Source organism: Cryptomeria japonica, chromosome 2 (assembly GCF_030272615.1).
Source record: "Cryptomeria japonica chromosome 2, Sugi_1.0, whole genome shotgun sequence".
NCBI classification, from domain to species: Eukaryota; Viridiplantae; Streptophyta; class Pinopsida; order Cupressales; family Cupressaceae; genus Cryptomeria; species Cryptomeria japonica.
Window position 1 is genome coordinate 315242063 of NC_081406.1, and position 8344 is coordinate 315250406.

At 32.9% G+C, this 8344-nt stretch overlaps 1 protein-coding gene across 1 annotated transcript in view; it reads left to right on the forward strand.

The window, feature by feature from the left end:
* LOC131070233 (uncharacterized) overlaps positions 1-7896 on the forward strand; it is a 125759-nt gene extending 117863 nt beyond the window's left edge. The window contains exon 12 of the transcript XR_009112298.2: positions 7003-7896. The gene's annotated coding sequence lies outside the window, so the exon portion shown is untranslated. The remainder of the gene's footprint in view (positions 1-7002) is intronic.
* The last annotated feature ends 448 nt before the right edge of the window (positions 7897-8344 follow it).

Genomic DNA, 8344 nt, shown 5'->3' on the forward strand with positions numbered 1-8344 from the left:
TGTGAGTCTTGCTGTTTGTCATTTTCAATTGATTGACTGAACTACATTATTCACGGTGAAATTCATCTTATTGCCTTTGAGCAGGCAACATGTAGATTACGGTGGGGAAGATATGTTGTCTAATGATCGTAGAATAGTCTTTATATTGCTTGAAACAACCTTGGGTATGTTGTCTGATAGCCAAAACATTGCCTTCATATTGTTTTGAAACAATCCTTGGCAGTTCTCTTGGCATGCAAACTAAATTAATAATTTAGTTCCCTAGTAGACTTCCCCTTCTTGCGAATCTCTACCTTGAAGGTGTTAAATTTTCGATAGTACAGGTTCTTAACGGAAGTGTAATTTGGTAAAACTCTTCCATCAAGTATGTTTGCAAAGTGTATATGCAAAAGGTTTTATCTTTGTTGTTAAGATCTCAATGCAAATGGCAAATTTTGACAGGTGCATGCCATTCAGAGTACCTTTGGAAACTTAATTTCATGATTATGTTCTGAGAAATAATCAACTACGTAATTTTTGGCAATGAAATAAAGTTTTTAAAGGGACAATTTTTTCAAATCTTTATTTATAAAAATTAGCATTAATATGGTTGTTATTATGTTAAGACATGCAATTACTTTTGCATTGAGTTGTATTGGTGTGAATGTGTTAAAAAAATTATTTGATAGTCAATATATTAAAAAAACAAAAATAATATTTATCATTTATGACAGACCTTCAAAAAATTAATGTATATTTTATGAGTAGATTGCACATAAAAGACTAAAGGTATTGAGATTATACAGACTTGAGATAACTCCTATTTTATAATCTATAGGTTTTCTTTCAATATCCTTTTAAGGTAATAGATGAATAGTTGAATTAGTTTTGATTAGTGAGTATTACAATAGTTTATTATTATTATTCTTCACATTATTACTATTTGTTAATGTAGGTTACTATATGAAGTTAATTATTTAAAATTTGAATTAATATGCATATATACAATGTTGAAAGTTGTATGCCCATGTCCTTTGCCCTTGTGTTTTGGGTTTACTTGTATTAGAGTAGCTTTTATGCATTAACAAACATGCACATGATGCATTTTCAATTGAGTATGGGCTCACAAGTATTCATTTCTATTTATGCCCATTCTTAGGGATTGGTCTTAATCAATACTCGTACTCTTTTCTCGCTTCAGGTTAGTTTTGAAAGTGATTGAGGTCACTTATCACTTTCATACTTGTGAAATGACCATTGTACTATAAAAATTTAAATCTTAATTTGGGGTAAACTTTACTTGATTATATGATTGTTGCGTGTCAATTCGGTGTGATAGTTGATGTTGTGTTTAAAGGGCTAACCCTAGTTCATTTTGGATATTTTGTTGCATCCAGTAATCTCCTAATGACATTCTAATAGTTAGCATTTATTTCATGCATGCATTATTAGTAGCATACAATTAGAATATTTGCATTACAGAAACACCTAGGACATCTTTTATGTTTGAGGATATTGTACTCAATTTTCATCTAATAGTTGGATAGGGCATAATAACCATTTTTTGTTGTTGTGGGAATAGATAAGGAAATTGAGGCAATCTAAGTGGCATTGTTTGTTCCCCAACTTGTATTCTAGTAACTTCTAAAGATTATCTAATTCTTATGCTCAAAGTTGTTGGAAGATATGTCAACAAACAAGTAACACTTTCAATCATGTTTTCCTCTACACTTCAAGTTTTGCAAAACCCTAGGTGGGTTTCTCTCTATGACATTGAGTAAAAATATGCAACAGATTTATAACTCAACATCTAGCAAATTGATTTGTGTATGCTTATGATAATGATTCGTGAATTAGATGTTAAAACACAAGCTTTTTGTGACCACTTTGTTTCCTATGCGAGGATTTGAAACAAATACAAAAAATGTAAATGGTTAACTAAGATGTGCTATTTTATAATTAATTTTGAGGCTGGCTGTTGGCAAAATGGGCTTGATCAATGCCTATTTGGCATTACATAGTCAATAAAACATACATACATTTAAATTACATCAATATACTCCAATAGTCAATCAAGAACTATCAACTTGTAATATTTTGACTTCCAACATGCTAACAATGAAATTTTTATTGAAGATCTATTCTATAAGAAATATTATCTTCAATGAAAGATATTAAAATGTGGCTTGAACAAGACTAACAATGAAAATAAAACAGATGCAACAAATGTGCATTTGTGAACACCACAATACATGACTCTTTTGTCAAAATAACATACTTAGTCACAAATTGGAGATGACACATTGAGATCATGTATTCATATATGCTCAAATCAGAATATGTATAATTATATAAAAAATGCAATAATTGATTATGTGTCGAGAAGAATAGAACACAAAAACAATTAGGTCGTTACCAAAAGTCTTCTCAAATCCTTGAGAACCTGTTTTTAGAAGCCTGAAAATTGATATTGAATCTCCTTATAAGAATAAGAGAATTAAAATTCAAGTCACCATGAGAAGTAGCCTTCAAATTGAACAAATAACATAGGTATGCAAATTGGGCATTATTTGTCATCACAACATGGTGCAATTCAAATCGGTAGTGAAACTTGAAGGTTTTTCTAATAATCCACACATTCAAATGCTAATTCCTAAATATGGCGTGAAATCAAGTGTTGCATGCCTCAAACTATAGCTCTAGAGCTTTATTAGTACTTGGTGACGAATACTCATTTCTAGAAGAAATTCTAGAAATTCGTAAACTTTTGCACCATTATGAAAATTCAAGGGTCATTTTACTTGGTAGAGTTTTAGGGGTCATTTTTTCCATTGCGGAGATTTAGGGGCCATTTTCCCATTGCAAAGATTCGGGAGTCATTTTCCCCATTGTGAGAATGCAAGGGGTATTTTCTCCTAAGTGGAAATTCAAAGGGTGTTTAAAATTTTTCCTATTGGGGTAAATATTTTGCACTTGCATAACTTCTTCAATATTAGTCGGATTTTCCCCAAGTTCAAAATAATGATTCCCAATTGGATGTTTTGAAAGATAGGACCCATGACAACTCATATTTAGAGACTTATGACATTTTAATCTGGATATCTAAGTTGAAAAGGGAGTATTAAAGCAATGACTAGAACATTACCAAAGCATCACAAATCAATGGAAACTTTCTTAGATCAATTATACATGATGGGGAATGAAAACTTGCAAGACTTAACAATGGCTCTTGTTTGGGAAGACATGCTTCAACAAAGCACGACAAAGATTGAGAGAACTTTAGGATGCAAGCTACACAAACATAGACACACCAAATAAGAAAGAAAAAAACACTTCATTGTAAGCTATCGAGAACCACAATTACACAAGACCAAACAAAGGAAAAGCCTAAACTAATGTGCATGGAAAAGCGAGCAAAGCTCTAGAGAAGTAATGCTTCATGAGATGTGCATGCATTGACAACTCTTGAAATGTTCCATTCATATTCTCTAGAAAATAAGAATTTTTGCATGAGTGTTAATGCTAGCATTAGGCCCCAACCATAAAGGATCAAATTTGCCATGTTTAGCTTTGTCTTGAGCCCTTGCATTCCACATCAATGCTAGAATACCAAACTCAAATTTCCTAACACATGCTTTTTTGTCAAATAGATATTTGACTTGTTCCTTCCTCAAGTTGACTACCCAAACTTGCCTTCATGACTCATCCAACTTTGGTAGCTAACTGATTTTGCAATACATTGTGTCCTCAATATATTCATCATATTCTTGGATAAATTTGTAAATAGGCAATAATTTATTTACATGCATTATACATCTATTCATATGGTGGCTTTACTTTGCACTTTTTCAATGTAACCTTATTAGCCCATAGAGCTAACCTTTGTTTTGAATCCTAGGATTTCTCGTTCTTTCATATCATCCTCTATAATCTTCATCAAACATTTTTTACAAGTTTTTACCTTTCCATTCCCTTATGGATAGTAGGGAGATGAGTATGATAGAATAATCCCATACCTAGAGTAGAAATCAATAAACTCTTTAGACTTGAAGCAAGTTGAACTATCTACGATCAACTTGCTTGGGACTCCAAACCTTGTAATTATGTGCTGCAATAAAAAGTCCACAACTACCTTGTTGGTTGTTGTCTTGGTTGGATAACTTTAATCCAATATTGTGAAATAATCAGTGGCTACAAGGATCCACTTGAATGCACCATTGGACTTCTTTGTGATCTCTGCAATGAACTCAATCCCCCACTATTGGAAAGGAGCCTACATGGTTATGGGTCTTAGAGGTAAGGCTTTAGATTATTAAACTTGTTTGAGTACCATTAGCATGGATCATACTTCCTTACCATCTTTTGAGTACTAACAGATAATGTTGCTACCAATAATCCATTGCAAAGTATGAAAAATGAACCACTACAAAGGATAATGAAACCCTTTGAGGATTTGAGTTTCAACTCTCCACTCCAAGTAAACCTTCAAGTAATTGTTTTCTTTGAGTTTGTTCACACTTAATTGAATGTGTGTTTAACCAAGCATACAATTAATTATGCTATTTAGGCTTTAGAAAACATAAATATGGGTCATAGAGATGTCTTGAGTAGCTTGGTGAATTCTTTGTCGAGGATGAATGTGTAGGCATATGATGATAGATTGGTATGTTAGCATCTTGTATGGACAAAAAACCAAAACAACAATAAATAGATACAAAATGATCTGTATTACGCTCTAGAAGCTAAGAACTATGGAAATATAATGCACAACAAATGCAAAAGACTAAAGCACTAAGTGAAATTGAATGACAAGAGGGAGTTTCAAAATATCACTAAGAGATGCTCGTGAAGCTCCAACAAGGGTGACAATATTCTTCACCTAAATCTACACACATAAAACTAAAGCAAAAATGTTGGGTAATTGTGTTAAGAGGTTTGCCTCAGTCAAACCCCCATTTTGGTGCTCCTACCTCAATGAACAACCTTAAACAAGATCATGGAAAATAACATAAACTAGAGATGAACAATTATATGTTGTTAAGAAGATAGTAAGTGAAATGATAAACATAAGGAGTTACCACCCTAAAAAACCAGAAGTAATGGAGCTTGTTGGAATGATGAAGAACGGTAGTCCTCAAAACAACAACGACCCTTTCAAATGATAATAGCCGAGTTTGCAAAAAGTGATCATGAAAATGATAATAGTGGTTACATTGTGAATAAAAGAATGCAAGAATGTGGAAAAGTGCTTAAGAATGAAGTTAAGAGATTGTTCTTAGATTGAAGAGATCTTAGAGACAGATAAAAGGAGGTGAAACAAGCAAGTTTAATCAATAGCTAGCGACCCTCGATGTCGATGCAAGTGTACAAAGGCATTACATTGTTGAATTTGGCAAAGTTTAACATCTCATATGTAGTTTTTGGATTTGATTGTGTTGGAAATTTTTACCTTCATGATTGTAAAAATTTCCAACACAATCAAATCCAGAAACTACATACGAGATTCAAATGGATTGTGGAAATCTTATAGGCTTGAAATTGTAACATCCCAATGACCAACTCGGTTGCAAATATTCGTGGGACGCTAGCGTGGTGCACATACATCTCCATGACACGTATATGTACGAGCAACATCCATATCAAATGGTCGAGGTATTAGGCATGCAAGGTAGCGATAGGATATTTCAATTCAGATGTAAGGCTTAGAATGCATAACTTATTAATGACAACTAAAGGGAAAGCTCATGTAATGTGAAATTTCATGGGATGCATTTACGCTCACTTTGGATTTTGTGGTTGTTACCCTTGTTGTGAATCGACCAAGATAATTTCCACTATGCATCTGTGACAAAACCTCAAAATATTGAGCCTCATTCAAACAACTTAAGAGAACACCATCCTTGTTCTTCTAGTACAAATCATCATTGGTGATGACATATTTGATTTTTTGAAGTTTCGATGACCTTTTTTCAGTTATGTTTTTAGGACATGTCATATGTTGTATGTATAAAATTACATCTTCATTCCAAGGAGAAGATTATAGGCTACATTCTTTCATAGAGCTTTCTCCTTTTGAGGCATTTACCTTAGCAACCTCTAAATTTGATTCAATGGTCCTCATTAATATAGTGGTTTAAATATCAATATTGATATTTTTTTATCTTATTAATCCACCTACATCTCCTTCCAATCATCTCGTTTGGTGTGAAGATGTCTTTAATAGCTACATTTGGAATGTATCCAACAGTTGTGGCCTTGCCCAAGGAAGGCATGCAAATTTTCATTTCTTTTACTAGTGCATATGCTTACTTCTCCACAACATATTTCAATTTTGCAGTTTGGAGCTGTTGTGATGTTTTCACACATTGCCCCAATGAAAAATGGGACCCCTAGTTTTCGCTTTTTAGGGTTGTGTCTTAGCATCTTAGGGTTTTGTCTCTAGTCTCTAACCTCTACGAATGAGTCAAGTTTGTTGAAATATGGAGGAGTCATCAAAATCAATGAGTAGGAAAAGTCGTCAAATGGACATTTTGATGTTATGGATGGGCTTAGGTAGGTCAAATGAGTAAAATCACAATTTCTTGGGGTCAATTTTGACAACTTGCTTTTTTAGGAATTTTTGCTTTTTTCTAAATTTAGAAAGTTTTTTTTTGCATTTTGGGGCCAATCTAGGAACCTGTTTTTTTGGCTTTCTTTTTCCTAAAAATGGAAATAAACCATATTGCTTTTTTGTGCTTTTTTGATTTTGAAGGCAAAAAGTTTACAAATAAAACTTAATTTAATAATTTCAAGAGTTTTCTAAGTTCGATTTCAAATTTCAGAATGTTTTCAAGTTTGGTTTTTATCACAATTAGGCTTAATTTCATAATTCCAAGGTTTCTTTGAATTTGATTTTCATTTTCTGACTTAACTTAGTCTGATTGTAAGAATTAATGAGCAAAATCAGAGCTATCCTTCAAAATTCCTTAAGTGAATATCAAACTCCCTTGTTCTAACTTAGGATTTTTTTTCCATAATTTTTAGGTGATGGATGCCAACTCAAGGAAGAGATTTCCAAAAAGGTGAAGATGAAACAAGAGAAGTAGTTGGAAAGATGATTCCACAATGCAAATGAAGGACGACATTCACGCTTCAAGGTGGAATCCAAGGATGAAAGGAACAAAGAAGGACTTATACTGCATCAAGACATTCAAGAAGATTAAGTCAAGACACAATGAGAATGAAGAAATTTTTCTAATCATCTTGTATTTCCTTCATAAATCGAAGGGTAAGGGTCAATCCAAGGAGGTAATTCTGGTTAAGGAACGTTGCAACATGAAGTCAAGAACTCCACCCAGGAAACCAAGTCCAAGGCAAAGAATTTAATAATAAAGGAAGGAAGACAGTTTCAAGAGAGTTAATCAAAGTTCAAAACTTGATCATCCAAAAGATATTGCTTAAAGTATTAGCACTTCTTCATGATGGGGAATCAAATTTGCAAGGCAAGCTGAGGTCGCATCCCAGTCATCAATCAACCAATCCAAGGGTTCCAAGTTAGGGACATCCAAGTGCAATGAACCATACTTAGCAAGTGCAAGATATTGAATGATTTTCAGTGGCTTCTATTTTCTCATTGGTTACCCAAAGTATTGTAATTTCTCATTGGCTGAAAGGAGTTTTTTGCTAGCTTGCCCTAAGTAGGGTTTAATGTTTTAATCTTGGTCATTGAGCTTGGATCAATTTGGGCCTTTGCTTTGTAATGTGGTTCCTATATAAACCCTCCTCTCATTTGTAAAGGGAGAGATTTTAGAGAAATTGCTGTAATAATACTTCTTAATTGCTAAGACATTATTCATCATTCAATTGTTGGTAGATTTTGTCTACTTTTGCAAGTTAGCATGGTTTCTTGGCTCTCAATAGAATAGGTCTTATTTTCAAGTTGGTAGATTGAATGAAGGATTTGATAGAATTACTTAATGTGGAATAATGTGTTCATACTTTGATAAATTGATGATTTTCAATTGTTGTGCAAAATTTAGCCTAAACCAGTAAAGAAAACTTAACTTCTATTGCTCTATTCATTCTTCAAGATGATGAATATAAGTGATATGAAAATATTTTGATTTCCTTAGAAGATTGCACTTTTCTTGTGTAGTTGTTGAATTTGGCGAAGCAAGAATTGGTAGATTGCTTAATGTGGAATAATGTGTTCATACTTCTGATAATTGGATGATTTTCAATTATTGTGCAAAGTTAGCCTAAACCAGTAAAGAAAACTTAACTTCTATTGCTCTATTCATTGTTCAAGTTGTTGATCTATATAAGTGATATGAAAATCTTTTGATTTCATTAGAAGATTGCACTGTTCTTGTGTAGTTGTTGAATT